The following is an 18,125-nucleotide window of genomic DNA, read 5'->3' as shown; positions in this document are numbered from 1 at the left end:
TCAGATACGGGGAGAAGGAGGGAGGAGGGGGTGGGGGGAAAGGAAGCACATGAAAAAGGCAGTCGCGATCCTGCATTTAAAATGGAAGCAGAAAGCCCCATTTTAAATGCAGCAGTTTAGGCTGGTGTAGAGATGCCCTGGAAGTGCTGGATCAGCTGTATTGCTAATCACAACTTATCAATGCCTGGTCACCATTCAGGCAAGCAGGGAAGGGGCTTACTGCTCCCTTCCAGCCCTGACGGGCAATATTTGGCAGGGGAAAGCCCCAAGGGCCACTTCCCCTCTGTATCCCCTTGAGGAGTAGTCAGGTATAGCAACCCATCACCCTAAAGGTGCTTCTGGGCGCTTACCAGGCTAGTCTGAAAACTGATACCCTCCCAGCCTGCATTACCTGTTTAATGTGGACAAACAAAATCCAAATCAGCTAAAATAAATGCCAAGAATAGATTATAATAAAAAGTATGAAGCAGGGAAAGAAAGGACAACCAAATGGCCAATTAGAGGAACAGACACACACCTGAAAATCCTGCTCAGCTCCCTAAGGTGACTGGCTAAACCTATACTGTTAATTTATGGGTGGGCAGGATGGCAAGTGGAACCCACAGAAGCGAAGAAGAGGGTGGAGCAACCTTAAAAAGCGACCCACAGTGATCCCCTGATCAGACAGTGGAACCATGCTGGCCTGACCCCTCCTATCTCACAAGACTTCACTCTGGGAATGGGGTGGGGCAAATATGCCCCTGCTAGAAGCTGGGTAAGTGCCCTTGCCCTCACTTGCTTGGTAAGAGGCACTTTTGTTTAGTGCAAGAAGAGTAGCACAAACTATCTCCTTCCACCTCTGTCTTTAATCTCCTTCCACCTCTGTCTTTAACGGAATGTTGTATTTTAATTATTACACAGTGATCACTCCCTGTCCTCCATCATTTAAGTTTCCCTTTCTTTCCTGGAGCTGTGCCTAGAGCACTTAAAAAAATGACCATTGGCTTTGCCTTCTCACATGATGCACTCGTGCTGAGCTGTGAAATCATCCAGCAGAGATTTATGGGCTCACCAGCTTTCCAGAGAGCTAAAGAGGAAACGTTAAAAGAGATTCTCTAACCTTATGGCCATAGCATGCCTCCGCCTTTGGCAGTAAAAAGGGAGCAGCAAGAGGGAAAAAGGCTAAATCACTGATTTAATATGCCTCCGTAAAGGGTATAGTGGAACACATTCTGTGTGTCTCCTGCACTTCAAGTCCCTCTGAAAAGTTTTCCTTTAGAAAGCATGTGTTTTAAAGACAAAGGTCTGTATGGGAGGTGTTGGATAAGGTTGGTGCCAGAATAACATTAATGCTTTACTTACCTATGTATATATAATACACTATGGAGAGAAGGGTCACAGCAATCACTGAGTGCATCCTTTATACCAGGGTGGGCAACTGGTGGCCCTCCAGATGTTTTTACCTACAACTCCCATGATCTCTCACTATTGGCTATGCTGGCTAGGGCTGATGGAAGGTGTAGGCCAAAATACCTGAAGGGCCACAAATAAAGGACCAGCTTTATACAGCATTTGGAAATCTGATAGTTCAATTTGATGTCAGAGTGGCTTGTGTACAGAAGGTTCTGTGGACCAGTCCTGACATTTAAAGGATCTTGCATAATACAGGTGGGAATAACCTCTGCCTTAGCCAGTCAGAGTAGGTAATACTGAGCCAGGTGGACCAGTGGTGTGTCTCAATATAAGGCAGCTTCATATAACTCAACACGGAGCTGCCATGTGTAGTGTCAGCCCTGTGTGTTTATTATAAAGTGTAGTAAGTAGAGAAATAAAGAGAGGTATAGTTCACACTAGGAATGGATGAATCTGTCACTGCCCACTGCTGGCTTCAGTTATCCTTCTGACAACATGCAGCCCCTGATAGATTACCCCTGAGGAAATGTGGCCCTTGACAGAAATAGGTTTCCTCCTTACCTAAATGAACATTTTTTAAAAATGGTGGTGCCACTGATGTGACTCACCAGTTGAAGATGGATACATTAAAGTACTATCAGATTGAGAAATGTGTCATTCAGTTTTGTGTACGTGACCAATCTTTCAAGTAAGCTACAGAACTTTCTCTGTTCTCTTCTGACTTTACTGTACCTGGCAATGCCAAAGAATGTTGATGAATAATATTTTGGAGAATGAGAGCATGCAACAGTATTTATATTTCAGAGATGAAAGCTTCTACATGTGAAAACAGGCGCAGACTCTCAATATGATATTTTAATCAATAATGTATAATAAGGTAGGAATCCTAATCCTAGTTTCTATTCACATACCAATGTCAAAGTGTGGGTTGGGGGAAATTAATGACTTCCTTTCATTTCACCTTATTGTCTCAGAACAATATTTCATTATCTTGCAGGAATGAGCCTAAATATATGTATGAAATCAGATTATTAACTTGAAGATATATTAACCAGAAGTCTGAAAATATTATTTTAATGAATGGATTAATTTTGAAATAAGTTCTCCTCAAAAGAAAGGGAAGAATGAAGCTCATGCAGGGATTCATGCACTGGTTGCATAGTGGCTGGGTAGGTTGAATAGATCCATCTCCTTCTGTGCCTTTATCTTCCATCATTCTTCTCCTTTAGATCAGAACCTTTGTAATGGTGCCTAGGCATGGATTTCCCATTTTCCTCTAGGTATTATATTCAGTAAGACAAAAAGCAGAACAACTTATTTGGACATTGATTGAAAGATTAGAGATCTAGACCCTTTTCAGACATCACACTAAGCCATGATAGGAGTTTTGAGATAACCATTTTGGCTTAGTGTGATGTCTGAACAGGCATCTGTCCCAACCATGGTGGTTTATTAACCATGAACTAACCACATTCACTAACCTCTTGCTGCAAGATGATTAGTGGGCTCTACCGCAGCTTAGTGTGATGTCTGAACAGCCCCCATAGCTAACTGAGAGTTCCACGGCAAGAGCAACCAAAGAAGGATTAGCTGCTGAGCACCAAAATGGCCGACAGCACCAAGCACCAAAATGGCCGACAGCACCAAGCACCAAAATGGCCAACAGTGCAAAGACTGCTGGGATGCATGGCCACCCACCCAGAGGACTGTGGGTTCCTGCAGGAGGGATGGTGGTTAGAGAATGGTTAGTCTAACCACATTACAGAACATGGTTACCTGCATGTGTGGCAGTAGGACACACAGTGGTTAGTGGTAACCACCATGAACCATGGTTAGTCTAACCACTCTTCCCTAATATGATGAATCTGAACAGGGCCCTAGCCTACTTGAGGCCATAGCTCAGTAACAGAGCACTTGTTTTGTATACAGAAGGTCTGAGGTTCAATTTTGTACATATTTTTTGACCAGAGAATTCTGTTACAAAATTAAGAAAAATGCAAATTTTGAAGGATAGCTGAGTTTTGCACATTGGTTCAAAAATGTGAAATTAGGTAAGTTTGCATTAAAATGCATACTGAATGAATTCTCTCCCATCTCTACTACATGCAAGCATGGAAGACATCTCCAGGCTTTGCCAGGCCACACATGAATGAAGTTCTCTGATAAGTGCTCAGTCCTGCTTCCAATGTCATCATTAGCAATAGTGCTAGGACACAATGGGATGCTCCCACTGATTGCAATGGGACCTAAGAGTAACTAACTGAAAATAAGTTAGTCTTGGGACTGGTGTGGATATTGTTCCATCCTAGGGATGGCGGAGAATTTATTCCCGAAACTTCGGGGGGCCAAGCGCCAACGTGTTCGGCCCCCCGAACAAGTTTTGGGGAGAAATCCTCCGAACCCCCCCTGCCCCCCGCACCCCCCCCGGGATGGGACTTACCTTCACCGAATGTCCTTCCCGGTGGCTGGTCCGGCCGGCGGTTCGGCGGGTGTTCGAGCGGGGCGGTAGCGGTAGCCGGTCTTTTGACCGGCTGCCGCCGCCGCCATTGCAATAAAAGAAAAGAAAAAAAACGCCCCCTGATAGGCTACGTGACGATTCACGTAGCCTATCACGGCGAGATTTGCAAAGTCAGCCGTGATAGGCTACGTCAATCGTCACGTAGCCTATCACGGGTGACTTAAAAAAAAAAAAAAGCACGTACGGATAATGGCGGCCCCCATAGGGAGCCGCCATTCCCATTCCTTATTTGGTCGCTGTAGTCTACGTAAATGTTTACGTAGACTACGGCGAAAATAAGGGCAACGCTATTTGCGTTGCCCTTCTTTTCACCGTAGTCTACGTAAACATTTACGTAGACTACAGCGACTAAATAAGGAACGTGAATGGCGGCTCCCTATGGGGGCCGCCATTAGCGTACGCGCTTTTTTTTTAAAGTCACCCGTGATAGGCTACGTGACGATTGACGTAGCCTATCACGGCTGACTTTGCAGATCTAGCCGTGATAGGCTACGTGAATCGTCACGTAGCCTATCAGGGGGCGTTTTTGTTTTTTTTTTAAACTTTCGCGTTCGCGGCCGGGCGAGGCGGGAAGCCTCCCCCCCGGCCTGAATTTTGGCCGGGGCGAGGCGGGAAGCCTCCCCCCCCAGCCTGAACTTTGCGGGGGGATCAGCAAAGCGCCTCCCCCCCACCGCAAACGTCCTTCGACGACAGGTAAGGGACTTTCGTCCACCCCTATTCCATCCCAACTGGAACTAGATCCCTAGATCCACCTGTGATGGAATTTAATGGTATTGCTAATGCAAACGTGACCTATATAAATAGGTGAGATTATGGTGATTTACAGCTATCAGACATTATCAACTCTATTTTATTTGCTGCATTTAGCTCTGCTGAACCTCCTATATCAGGAGTACAAATTATCATGGCAACGATTTTTCTCTTTGCATTTGTCATTTGTAGTCAGTGTATAAGCCATGCTGAATAATCATTAGATTTGACATGTGTCACATGCTAACAAAGGCAGCCAAGGTTTTCAACTTTAAAGAAGTATCAACAATGCAAACATTCATTTTCCTCCTGCAGTCATTTGCAACGAAGGCTACGTCAGTACAGTGATCCTTCAGTACAGAGCAGATACATTAATGATCTTAAAAAAAATAAAATAAAGGAAGCTTATATTCCACTCATCCAATGTAAACATTTTTAATAGAAGGTTAATACACCTACAAAATTACCATACAACTTAAACAACAAAATTAAGCAATAAAACTGTAGAGACAGAGGATATTAAAAAGAATTTAAACAAGGTCAGTCCACTAAAATTCCTCAACCTGACAGGTCAAATGCCTGCTGGAATAGAAATGTCTTGAGGCAATGGAAAGGAAAGGTGCCAAACAGATCTTCTGGGGTAAGCAGTTTCATAATGTTGGTGTAGTCAAGAAGACCTTATCCCATATCCCAACCAGTCACACCTCTGTCACTATCAGGATTTGGAGAAGGAGCTTTCCTGAAGGAGTGGGCAAGCTGATACAGGAGGAAGCAGTCTTTAAGTATCCTATGAAAGAAATATGCACATCTAAATCCAATGACCCTTAATCCAGTGCTACTGTGTGGGATTTTGACCCACCTGTGCAGTCTTGTCATTACTCACACTAGTATAAGTATCACTGGATTCAACAAGACTTGGGAACAAATAACTGTGAGAAGGGTTGCAGCTCAAAAAGATGTGAATCCCAAATAAAACTGAAAATCCTGTTTCTGTTAATTAGCTATACAATACATCAGTAGAGCTATCCTGAACACTTAGCCGTTTAATTTGTATAGCTCAGTGGTACAATATATGCCTTGCATGTATGAGATGCAGGATTCCTATGCCAATATTGTTAAATCTAGCCAAACCGTAAAACCCAGTTTTTGCTTGTTATGTGTTTAATCATCTGCCCCAGCTGTAATACTTTTGAGGTTTTACAAAACATGCACGCACACACACACACACACCATTTGTGGGAAGTTAATAAGATTGGGAATCAGAGTTCAGATATCATATATATCTTACACATCTCTTGTGCTTGCTCATTGTAATGTAGCAGCCATATTGAAAAGAGAAGTACTGCTGGAGCACCTTTCAATACTGCTTTTGAAGTGTAGTCTACTGCAACCTTCTGGTGCAACATTGTTAGTCCAGCTATACTGCTGGACATTATTTTTCCAATAGCATTGCTCTCATAATTGCTTTTGATCCTGCAGAAGTGTATAAACTCTGATGCTACACTTTGGAAATATATATTCATTTCTGGCTAGCTTCCTTCTTACCCTTTTGCCAACTGGCATGGATTACGACCCCATCCTTTTAAAACAGCTTTCCCCAACCTGGTGTCCTCCAGAGGTTTTGAACATCAACTCCTATCAGCCCAAGTCAACATGACCAGCAGACAGGACAGGAATGCTGATAGTTGTAGTCCAAAAAACATCTGGAGGGCACCAGGTCGGAGAGGGCTTAAAAGTATCATCTTTCATGATTATGTCCCAAGAAACAAATGAACTCCATCTAAAACACATGCAGACACACAAATTAAAGTGAAACCAATTGAAATATTTACAGTACAATGCCTAAGTATACATAGATATACTTAGTACTTTGTACACCTAAGTGTACAAAGATACATAACAAGCACATTCATTCTTCTCTTGCTGTTTCTAGGTTTGTTATAGGAAACTATGGAGTGGCAATTGTAGGGCAGGACCATAGATGCTGAACCATGCTTTAGCAGCCCATCTTTGTTTTGCCAAGCCACTTTGTTGATAATTTTGTTTCAGTTCATTTTTTATAAGAATCTACCAAAATTCACAATTTTCTTCATAGTTAGGATGGAAAAAAACTTGTGAATGAGATTTTTAAAAATGTAAATCCTGGAAAAAGTAAAACAGAATGACTCCCCCATCTCTGCTTCCACCATGCATCTGCATTCATCCAGCTTTACCTTTCCTCGAGCCCAAGCTAGACTTGTGTAACTGTGATATTTTTTTAAAAATACACACAACAAATTGTATGCCACCTTGGATGCTAATCAAAATTAAATTGTATGCCACGTTGGATGCTGATGTGATGAAAAGGTATCTGATGAATTTTGGAAGCAATTAAGTTCAAGCAGAATAAAACAATTACAAGGATTAGGTGGAAAGGAGCTTCCTAAACAGGTGGTGAATCGTTCCACCGGTACCCATCACCCATTGCAAGTTGAATGATATTAATATGCCTTCCTTTACGTATGACACCAATTAATGTAAATAAAGTTTTTATAGCTTGGGTCGTAATATGTTACCATGCTCATTTGAGTCACCAAAATTACCAATATGTGCAACTGCTGCTCATTAGTACAAGCAGGATGCTACAACCTGGCCTTTATTGATTTGAATCTGGAGAATCACTTTGTAAACAGGCCTGTTTCCTGTTTGTTGTCACTAGGTATTGCTACTTAGTATTGAATAAGTGCCAACTTGAGTATATTAAAATGGGCTGCAGAGGAAACAAGTGGGAAGTTTTCTATGCTGACGAAACCTGGAAAGTGATCTTCATGCTTCTTCTTGACATATGTAGGGATGTTGGAGAACTTCTCCACGAATCTCCAGGAGGCTGAATGCCAACGCATTCGGCCCCCCGAAATTGGTGGGGAAATTCTCTGACACTCCCCCGCCCCCCCCCCGGGATGGGACTTACCTCATGCAAATGTCCCTCTCTGTGGCGGGTCCCAGCGGCGGTTCGGTGGCGTTGCGGCAGTGGCCGGTCAGAAGACTGCTGCCATTTCCCAGTAAAGTTAAAAAAAAAAAAAAAAAACATGATAGGCTATGTGACGATTTACGTAGCCTATCACGGCTAGATTTCCAAAGTCAGCCGTGATAGGCTATGTAAATGTTTACGTAGCCTATCACGGCTGCCTTTGAAAAAAAAAAAAGCGCGTACACAAATGGCAGCGCCCATTGGCGCCACCATTTGCATTCCTTATTTGGGCATGGGTAGTCTACATAAAGATTTACGTAGACTATGGCGAAAATTTTTGCCGTAGTCTACGTAAATCTTTACATAGACTACCTGTGCCCAAATAAGGAATGCAAGTGGCGGCGCCCATGGGTGCCGCCATTTGTGTACGCGCTTTTTTTTTTTTTCAAAGTCAGCCGTGATAGGCTACGTAAACATTTACATAGCCTATCACGGCTGACTTTGAAAATCTAGCCGTGATAGGCTACGTAAATCGTTACGTAGCCTATCACATTTTTTTTTTTTTTACATAACTTTTTTCTTTCTCGGCCGGGGAGATGGGGCGCTCCCCCCCCAGCTAGAATTTCGGCGGGGAGGGATGGGGCGCCTCCCCCCCGGCCAGAATTTTGGCAGGGAGGGGCGGGGCGCCTCCCCGCCCATCAAGAATTTCGGGGGGAGAAATGGAGCGCCTCCCCCCCCCACTGAATACAGCTGCGGGACCAGGTAAGGGACTTTCGTCCATCCTTAGACATATTGTAAGTGAATCAGATTTGTGGGGCAAGGCATTTTTGAAGGATGATTCAACGCTATTTGCATTGCCCTTATTTTCGCCGTAGTCTACGTAAATCTTTATGTAGACTACCCGTGCCCAAATAAGGAATGCAAGTGGCGGCACCCATGGGCGCCGCCATTTGCGTACGCGCTTTTTTTTTTTTCCAAAGTCAGCCGTGATAGGCTACATAAACATTTACGTAGCCTATCACAGCTGACTTTGAAAATCTAGCCATGAAAGGGATGGGGCGCCTCCCCCCCAGCCAGAATTTCGGCGGGGAGGGGCGAGGCGCCTCCATACCCACCAAGAATTTTGGGAGGAGAAACGGAGTGCATCCCCCCCCACCGAAAACAGCTGCAGGACCAGGTAAGGGACTTTCATCCATCCTTAGACATATGTAAAGTAGGGATGTATGAAAGTCACTTACCTTTCCGCGGATTACGTTGATGGGAGGGGGAGGCGTTCTGTCCCTCCCTCCGGAATCCTCGATGGGGGGGAGGCGATCCGTTCCTCCCCCCCAGAATCCTCCACAGCCAGCTGTGCTCCGCAGCAGCTCAGTGGAGCAGCCGGCCAGGCCCAGCCAGGCCAGAGCTGTCCGCAGCCGGATTTCCGGCCGCAGAGGGCTCTGGAAAAAAACAAAAACAAACTGCGTACGCAAATGGCGGTGGCTACAGCTACCACCATTTGCGTTCCTTATTTTTGGCCATCTTAATCTACGTAAATATTTACGTAGACTATGACGGCGAAAATAAATCTATATGTAGGCTAAAATGGCAAATCAAAAAGGGACGCAAATAGCGCCCGCTACGCTATTTGTGTTCCCCTTTATTTTCGCCGTCATAGTCTATGTAAATATTTACATAGACTGATATGACCAAAAATAAGGAATGCAAATGGCAGCAGCCGTAGCCGCCGCCACTTGCGTACGTGTTTTTTTGTTTTTTTTTTAAACCCAGCCATGATAGGCTACGTAAATCTTTACGTAGCCTATCACATCTTTTTTTTTTTAACCCAGCCATGATAGGCTACGTAAATCTTTACGTAGCCTATCACGTCTTTTTTTTTTTTTTTACAAGACTGCAAATGGCAGTGGCAGCAGTCAGTCGGAAGACCAGCCGCCGCCGCCGCTGCCGCCACTGCCACCGCCTGGAAGATCCACCCCAGGTAAGTCTCGTCCCGGGGGGGATCCACGGGAGGGGCGGGGGGGAGGCCATTCTGCTACGGAGTTCGGGGGGCCGAATGCACTGGCATTAGGCCTCACCGAGATCCGTGGCAGAATTCTCTGACATCCCTAATGTAATGCTAATATATATTATGGGAAATTTAATACCCAATCTTTCACATTTTCCACTTTCAGCAAATCCTTTCTATATTGGCTTGTCTGCCAAGGATATCTTGCACATCCCAGAAGATTCCATGGGGTGTCTGAGGGTATGCACACATTTCATATGAACTCAGGGCCAAACTGCACCTTTTCATTATTGTGTAGCCCAGTCTTGTCCAGCCTGGTCCCCTCCATGCTGGCTGCAGTTGATGGGAGTTGTAGTTCAACACAGCTAGAGTGCATCAGCTTGGCCAAGGATATTATAGTATGTAGCTACTTCTTGTTGGCTTTTTTCAGTGACAAATTAATTACAGGCATGGGGGAGACAAACCTTATTTTGAACAAAGCACATGCCAAGTTACCTTTTCACTCCCCAGCTCCATTCCAACTAAAAACTGCCCCCCCCCCGCCTGGTTTGCAGCTTTAGGAGAAATGCTCCCATTGATGCCAATGGAAACTTTCCCCCTAAAGCTCCAAGCCAGGCAGTGCGATTTATTTTCAGTCAGTATACAGTTGGGTAATGAACAGATAAGACTTTCCTTATTACAGGCTGCATTTGAAGTAAGCCTCCCTCCCCAGAACCTGTAATTCATTTATCAAAAATCCAAGACATTGCTACAAACGAGGCAATAAGTGCCATGTGTAGTTTGGCCCTGAGAATGCATCCAAACACACCCAACAACATTTACCTCTACCTCACCATTGAAGTTGAAGATAATTATTTGTTGGTAACTGGTATTAAAGTGAAGCACATCAGTCATCACCGATCTCCTAACTGAGGAACCCCCAACTGATGTTCCACCTGCCATATGAGGTGTGGCAGGTGTGCTTTTGTCTTTCTGTTGTCTCTGGTTAAATTGGCTTCACAACTGCTTGCAGCACTACCAAAAACCTGCAAAGCCTGCTGGGATCCCTTCTACAACATCAGTTGCCCCCCTCCTATTATGTGGGTGCCTCTAGTAAGCTCCCTCGTGCTTTGGTGAGCCCTGGCAAGCTTATCTGGCAGCAGCGGCTATATTGGAAGCTGTTTCACTGGTCCATCTAGCCCAGTGTTGTCGACACTGACTGGCAGCAGCTTTCCACAATTTCAGGCAGAGGTTTTTCTTACCTCAAGTATCAGAGGCAGTGTGCCTATATACACCAGTTGCTGGCGAACATGGGTGGGAGGGTGCTGTTGCACTCGTGTCCTGCTTGTGGTTTTCCGATGGACAGCTGGTTGTTCACTGTGTGAACAAAATGCTGGACTAGATGGACCCTTGGACTGATCTTCTTATGTTCTTATGTTCCTGCAATTCCTACCTGAAATTGCCAGGGATTGAATCTGGGACCCTCTGCATGTAAAGCAGATGCTCTATCACACAGCGACAGTCCTTCTCCTGACCTACATAGCCCTTCCCCTGAGAGTAGTGGTGGGTGCCTGGAAGCCACCATTTAAATTCCCCACAGCCCACTGGAGTTACGTTATACCAGGGGCATTGTGGTAACTTTAAATGATGGGTTCCAGCTACCCAGCACTGCCTGCCATAGGAAAATAATTACAGAGGGGTCAAGGGTAGGCTTCAGCGGTGGGCCTTATTGGAGCTTGCTATGCAATGTACAACTTTTTTAAAAAATAATAATAATGAGAGAAGAGCCTCAAAGTCAACACTGGGATAAGTGTGCAGTGGTGCTTCTATTCATATTCAACTCCAAAGTAAAACAAAACAAAATACCAATGAAAACATTTTCTTTCTCCATCCTAAGAGCAACAGAAGCCCACTGAAAGGTACAGGTTTGAAAATGTGTCAAGAAAATCATACACTGGAATTGGTTTGTGAAGCTAAGGAAGCAATCTAAGGTAATTTGAAGATCATGCTGACCCGAATACAAGGAGATAATCTTAACAACTCATCTCTTCTAAAAGCTTTCCCTCTGTTAGCATAAGTTTATTTCAGAGAAGTTAAAAAGCAAAACAACAACAAAACCCCATGAAAAAGAAGTGCTTTTTTCTTTGATGTCCTTTTGCTCACCTAGTAATGCTGGTTAGCAATGTTCTTTTTTTAGATAAAATTTTATTGCTGTAATAGGTGATGCAGAAATCTGTCTTTGATGGCTCAACAAGAGTATTGATTTACTCTTCCATTATAGAGTAAGATGAGGCAGTGGGTAAGAAAAGAAATAATTCTCAAGGGTGGAAAGGCTTTCTGGTGAAAATGTATTTAAGTTTAATGTTAATACACATAGCAGGGAAAATAATTAATAATAATAGTAATAATAATAATAATTCTGCTACCTTTGAGGCACCCCACCAGTTTTTTTTGGGGGGCGGGAGGTTCAGGTTTGCTTGTTACCACATACTAAAATAAAATGCAAGAGTACATTTTGAGTAGAGGGGCGGGAATCACAGTGGAAATTGTCAATAATTTTTGCAATTCACCAAAATAACACTCAACCCCACATGTCTGCTCAGAAGTCAGTAGTGTTCAATGAGACTTACTCCCAAGTAAGTGGCTATAGTCTAGAGTTGCCCTCTAAAAGTTGTAGGAATAATTCCTCTCATATGCTTGCCCACAAACTCTGAAATCATCAGGAGAGGATTGTCTGAGTGGTCTGGCCTTTTGAGGTTAGGTGTATGGCTATAAGGAACAGAGCCTTCTCAGTACTTGAATCATCCTTCAAAAATGCCTTGCCCCACAAATCTGATTCACTTACAATATTTTATAGGCTGGTTATGACCTTTGGCTTGGATCCTGAATTGACTTTCTGTGACTGGAAGGGCTCGGGGGAGGGGAGGTGATTCCCACCCTTCTCCAGCCCATTGTTCCACCTCCCAAGCTCTCCTGGATGGTCTCCTAACCCTCTTTGGGGAGGCACAGAGGGTATTAGACAAAAATACTTCCCCTACTTCTGTCAGTGGGATCATCCTTTGAATGGATTTCCATTCATAGGGGGGTTCATTACACGAGGCTGAAATTCCACATCCTTACTGGGACGTTCTGCTTCTGGATTAAGACTGGATCCTTTGAATTGAGGACTTCCTTTCTTGGCAAATTCTATGTTTCATTTTACAGGCACTAGATGTTGCTGTGCTTATAGTGCAATGCCATCAACACACACAGCCAATATATTGCATTAACATCCCTTATTGAGTTATCTTCAATCTTTTTAAAAGCGGGATAAAGGTCAGAAAGTGTGGGAGACAGCCTGGAGGTTAACAATGTCATGTAAAGTACCTGTAAATTTCCATGAGTGGCCAATTATGACCATGTAATAAAAGCCTCATGTAGAAATGCTCAGGATCTCAGGACCCCAGCCTTTGAGTTAAGATAGGACTTTTGTTCTGTTCACAAAGGCTTTCATCTATTTATCTCTGTTGTTTTTGTTGTATCTTTGAGGCTTGATTTTTCCATTGTTTTCTAATTAGTTAAGATTATTTTAATTTGCCTGCATTTTATATCATTTTATTAATTGCATTGTAAACCACTTTTATACGACCAGTAGGGGGTATATTTATTTAACAAGCAAAACCTAGAAATGCATGGACCCCTATATCAAGGAAAGACATATCAGTAGAATAACTCCTCACCCACACAAAGAAAAGGGCATTAGATAGCATATTTGTGGGATCTGATAGAGATGGATAGCAGTCCCAGATGAGGTAGGAAATCTGTTATGAATGCATGAATCTGTCTATTTCTATTTCTCTTTTTCTCATTTTTCCAACCTTACATTCATTTCCTCCCATTTTCACATCAGTCTGAAGCTGTCTGAAATACTGTGAAAATGTGTATGCATTTCTGTGTCATTTTCTTCTAACATACACATTTTTGCCTAATGTACACATTTTTTCAAGTAATTTCTCCTAATGTAATGTAGGTTTGTACATTACTTTCACCAAAACACATATTTTTGTGTGTACGTTTCCCTAACAGACACATTTTTACTGTATCACCAAATATGGAGAAGTCTGAATATTGAAGGATAACTGTGTTTCTGTTCCTGCATTGGTTTTGGAAGTGCAAATTAGTCCTTGCATTTTAATCCTTGCATTAAAATATGAACAAAACTAATTTCTCCCCCAACCCTAAAATCTACAAAGAACAACTTTTCAGGGTATTGTATATACATAGTGCGTATGCATGCTCCTTTAAACTAGGCCAGATTTCAATGCCTCACATGTCATTTTTCTAGGGATGTCAGAGAATTCTGCCACGGATCTCGGTGGTATTTGGCCCCCCGAAATCCGTGGTGGAACGAAGCCCCCCCATCCCACAAAATGGGCCCAGAACGGAGCACCTACCTGCTGCCATCCACGCTGCTTTGCGAATGGTGGCCACGGCCGCGGCCGCCATTCGCTTCTTCATTATAGACGTGATAGGCTACGTAAATACTCAGGGACGCCATTTGCACCCCTGCAAAAGCCGTGATAGGCTATATAAATCACGGCTATAATGAAGAAGCGAATGGCGGCCACGTAGTAAGTATTTACGTAGCCTATTACGGCAAAACTAAGGGAACGCAAATGGCGGCGGCTACGGCAGCCGCCATTTGCGTTCCCTTTTTTTTTTGCCATTTTAGCCTATGTAAATATTTATGTAGGCTATTACAGCAAAAAAAAAAAGGAACGCAAATGGCGTAGTGGCGTTCCTTTTTTTTACATAGGCTAAAATGGAAAAAAAAAAGGGAACACAAATGGCGGCTGCCGTAGCCACCACCATTTGCGTTCCCTTAGTTTTGCCGTGATAGGCTACGTAAATACTTACTACGTGGCCGCCATTCATTATAGCCATGATTTATATTTATAAAATAACAGCCAACACAAATGGAGGAGGCCGTAATAGCCTACATAAATATTTACGTAGGCTAAAACGGCCAAAAAAAAAAAAAAAAGGGAATGCAAATGGCGGCCTCTGTAGCCGCCGCCATTTGTGTTGGCTGTTTTTTTTGTTTGTTTGTTTTGCCATGATAGGCTACGTAAATATTTACGTAGCCTATCATAGCAAAATACAGGGACGCAAATAGCAGTGGCTACAGCAGCTGCCATTTGCATCCCTGCAGACTGCCCAGCAGCCGGATGTCCAGCTGCAGGCAGCCCTGGCCGGTGGCTCTGTGGAATCTCTGTGGAGCGGAGTCGGCCGGAGAGAATTTCAGGGGGAGGGACAGAGCGCCTCCCCCCCACCATGAATGTCACCCTTCAAAAAGGTAAGAGACTTTCGTACATCCCTACATTTTTCTATGTACGGCAAGATTTCTTTTTAAAGGGGAAAATTAAAATATATACACCTGTCTTCCCCCCTCCCCCTTTATTTTGGTCTCCCTCAACATTCTTCAGCTATTTTAGAACTTCCAAATTAAGTCTATTTTAAGGTTGCCCTAGGAAAAATAGTGCCAGTCCAGGGATAAGTGGAAGCCATCTCAGAAATTTCACAAGTCTAGCTGGAATTATTTCAGTTCTTTCAAAATCACTTCAATATCTTTGGAAGAACCTATGCATTAACATCATATTTTCCCTTCGAGTTAAAATGGGGTGATGACTCTTAGAGCAGATTCTTTTGATAATATCAATGGGACCCTAATAATTCCATTTCTGTATTGCCCAGCTTGCATAACACAACTATTCCTTACCTTTGGCCTATTAAATAATAGCTAAGTCCATGTCCATGTCAGCACCGATGTCACTTATCCCTTAATGAAAGATTGCACAGACAGCTGTACTTGTCCCTTTAATTAGGTCACATTATATTTGCCACTTGCCTTGAATAAAGCCACTGCTTCTACGCAAAACACTGTCATTTACATTTGAAGGAGCACCCTTCTTGTGATGATTTATTCTGCTTTCTAGATTGGATCTTGAGACATGTTTTTAACAAGAATGATATCCTAACAAATTAACTATCACTTATATGTTGAAGTGGAGAATGTTGTTTGAACCAGTCGGGGGTAAGCTTATGTTCTACATTTCATTTTGCTATGCACTAAAGACCTGTTCTTGAATGAGTAAAGTTTCAGAGAACATTAACCATTCTTGTCAATGCTCTCACCATCTCTCCTCTCAGCACATAACGAGTTATTTTCTTTAATTTTGTAAAGGGATAATTATACCAGTGCTTATTCAGAGACTGCATTTAAACATGATTTCCACAATAATGTTCAGGACTTATTCCTGACCTTTACACATATCTCTCATTTTTAAAACTAGAGTATATGAACTGCAGAATGAGTGAATACTTGGGTGGAACATTTGGATTTCAGCTCTAAAGATAAACATATAGATGTGGTGTGTGTTTCACGTTAATCTTTCACATGTTGAAAGCAAGTGTGTGTGTGTGTGAGAGAGAGATGGATGGAGTCATGCCAGCTAGAACAGGCCCTCATAGACATGCAAACCAGCAGATAGATATCTATATCTATATCTATATCTATATCTATATCTATAGATCTTTGGCCACCTCCTGCAGGGACTTCATGCACATACTCATGTATGTGCATAGGACTCCTCCATGCAAGGGGAAATTCTGGGCTAATCAGGATTCCCCCTCATGTGGAAGAGCCCCCTATGCATGTACATCACTGAGCACACTGGGGCTAGATCTACATTACTGCTTTATAGTGGTATGATAACTGTTGGGGTACATTACACATTCAATATACCGCTTTTGTATTGTTATTTCCTGCTTTTTATTCCACATTATCCAAAATTATCCAAATTGTTCTTCCCCTTGTATTACAGGTAATTGTGGATATCTCCTCCTCCCAAAGCCATATCTCCCTTGACCCATAACCACACTAATTGGGCCCCCCTCAGGTCCTCCGACTTGGCTTCATACCTTCTCTCCCAGGCACATAACAACTTTTGTTGTTGTTGGAGAGCAGCTAACACCACATATAAAGCTGCAAAGTTAATTGCCAGATGTAAGGGGGTGGCCCTTGACCTTGTGCCCCCCCAAAGCAGCTCCCCCCAAAGAGGCAATCCCACTTTTGGTGGCAGCAACACCTTCAGCAACACTGCTGCCGGGGCACTGCTGCCCCACGTCGGGGTGGGCAGATAACAGGGGCTGTCCCAGGAGCCTTAAGCCCAGGTAGCCCAAGACAGCAATAATCTGCCTTGTGGAATATTTTTCCTCTCCAGCTCCAGCCTCAGAGGTAGCATCTCTCAGCAGCACAGTGCCTGGCAGGGTCAGAAAGATGGTAAGATGGCCCCACCTGAGGCTGTAGGATGCCCCAGCTGCCTGCCTCTCCTCAGTCCATGGCTCATGTTCAGGTTCACACAGCATATCCAAAAACATCATCATCAACATCATCATCATCATCATCATCATTATCATCATCATCATTTATATCCCATCTTTTTCCCAATACTGGGACTCAAGGTGGCTTTACAACATTAAAACTTGTACCTATAAATATAAAACCTATAAATAGAAATATAAATACAAGTGTACAAAAGTTAAAAATATAATTAAATCATCAATATTAAAATTGTAGAAATATCAAAACATTAAAAGACAACAAGAAAAATAGTATCCATCCATCATATTTTCACAGGTCCAGACTAGTTATCCCCAAAGGCCTGCTGGAACAAAAAAGTTTTTACATGCCTATGAAAGCATATCAAGGAGGGTGGTGCTCTCGCCTCCCTGGGAAGGGAGTTCCAGAGCCTTGGGGCAGCCACCGAGAAGGCCCTCTCCCACGTTCCCACCAGGTGTGCCTGTGATGGTGGCGGGACTTCCCCTGAAGATCTGAGGGCACGAATAGGCTTGCAGGGGAGAATACAGTCTTTCTAACATCCTAATGAAATCCCAATTTGTAAGTCATCACTGACCCTACATAGGTGGTACATTGTTGCTGAAGTAATCCTCTACCACATTGTCCCTCAGAAAGAGTGCCAACCAGTTAGGATGCTTGCAGTCCCTGTTCTGCCATGCAGGCATCATCACCAGCACACAGATCTCCTGTATGGGATTCTGTGGTGGCAGCGGCAAGGGCACTACATCCCTTGTAGCCATATTGTGCAACGTAGCACATGCCATCACTACTCTCACTGCTTTCTCAGGTGACAAGTGAGGGCAGCCACTAGTGCAGTGCAGAATTCTGAACCGCATCTTCAGTTGGCTAAATGACTGAAAGCCCATGTGTGCCTGGTTGTAAAAAGTTTACAATTCAAAGTGCTGGTGTTAACATTCAAAACCCTTAATGGCTTGGGGCCAGGTTACCTGAAGGATCGCCTCCTCCCATATGTGCCTGCCCGGACCTTGAGATTATCATCAGCGGCCCTTCTCCATGAGCCCCTGCCGAAGGAAGTGAGGCGGGTGGCTACTAGGAGGAGGGCTTTTTCTGCTGTGGCACCCCAGCTCTGGAATGAGCTCCCTAGTGAGGTTCGCCTGGCACCTACATTGTATTC

The sequence above is a fragment of the Heloderma suspectum genome, chromosome 3 (assembly GCF_057233095.1).
Source record: "Heloderma suspectum isolate Gila_16-S chromosome 3, 16-S_ref, whole genome shotgun sequence".
Taxonomy (NCBI): domain Eukaryota; kingdom Metazoa; phylum Chordata; class Lepidosauria; order Squamata; family Helodermatidae; genus Heloderma; species Heloderma suspectum.
Note: the sequence above shows the minus strand (reverse complement) of the source record.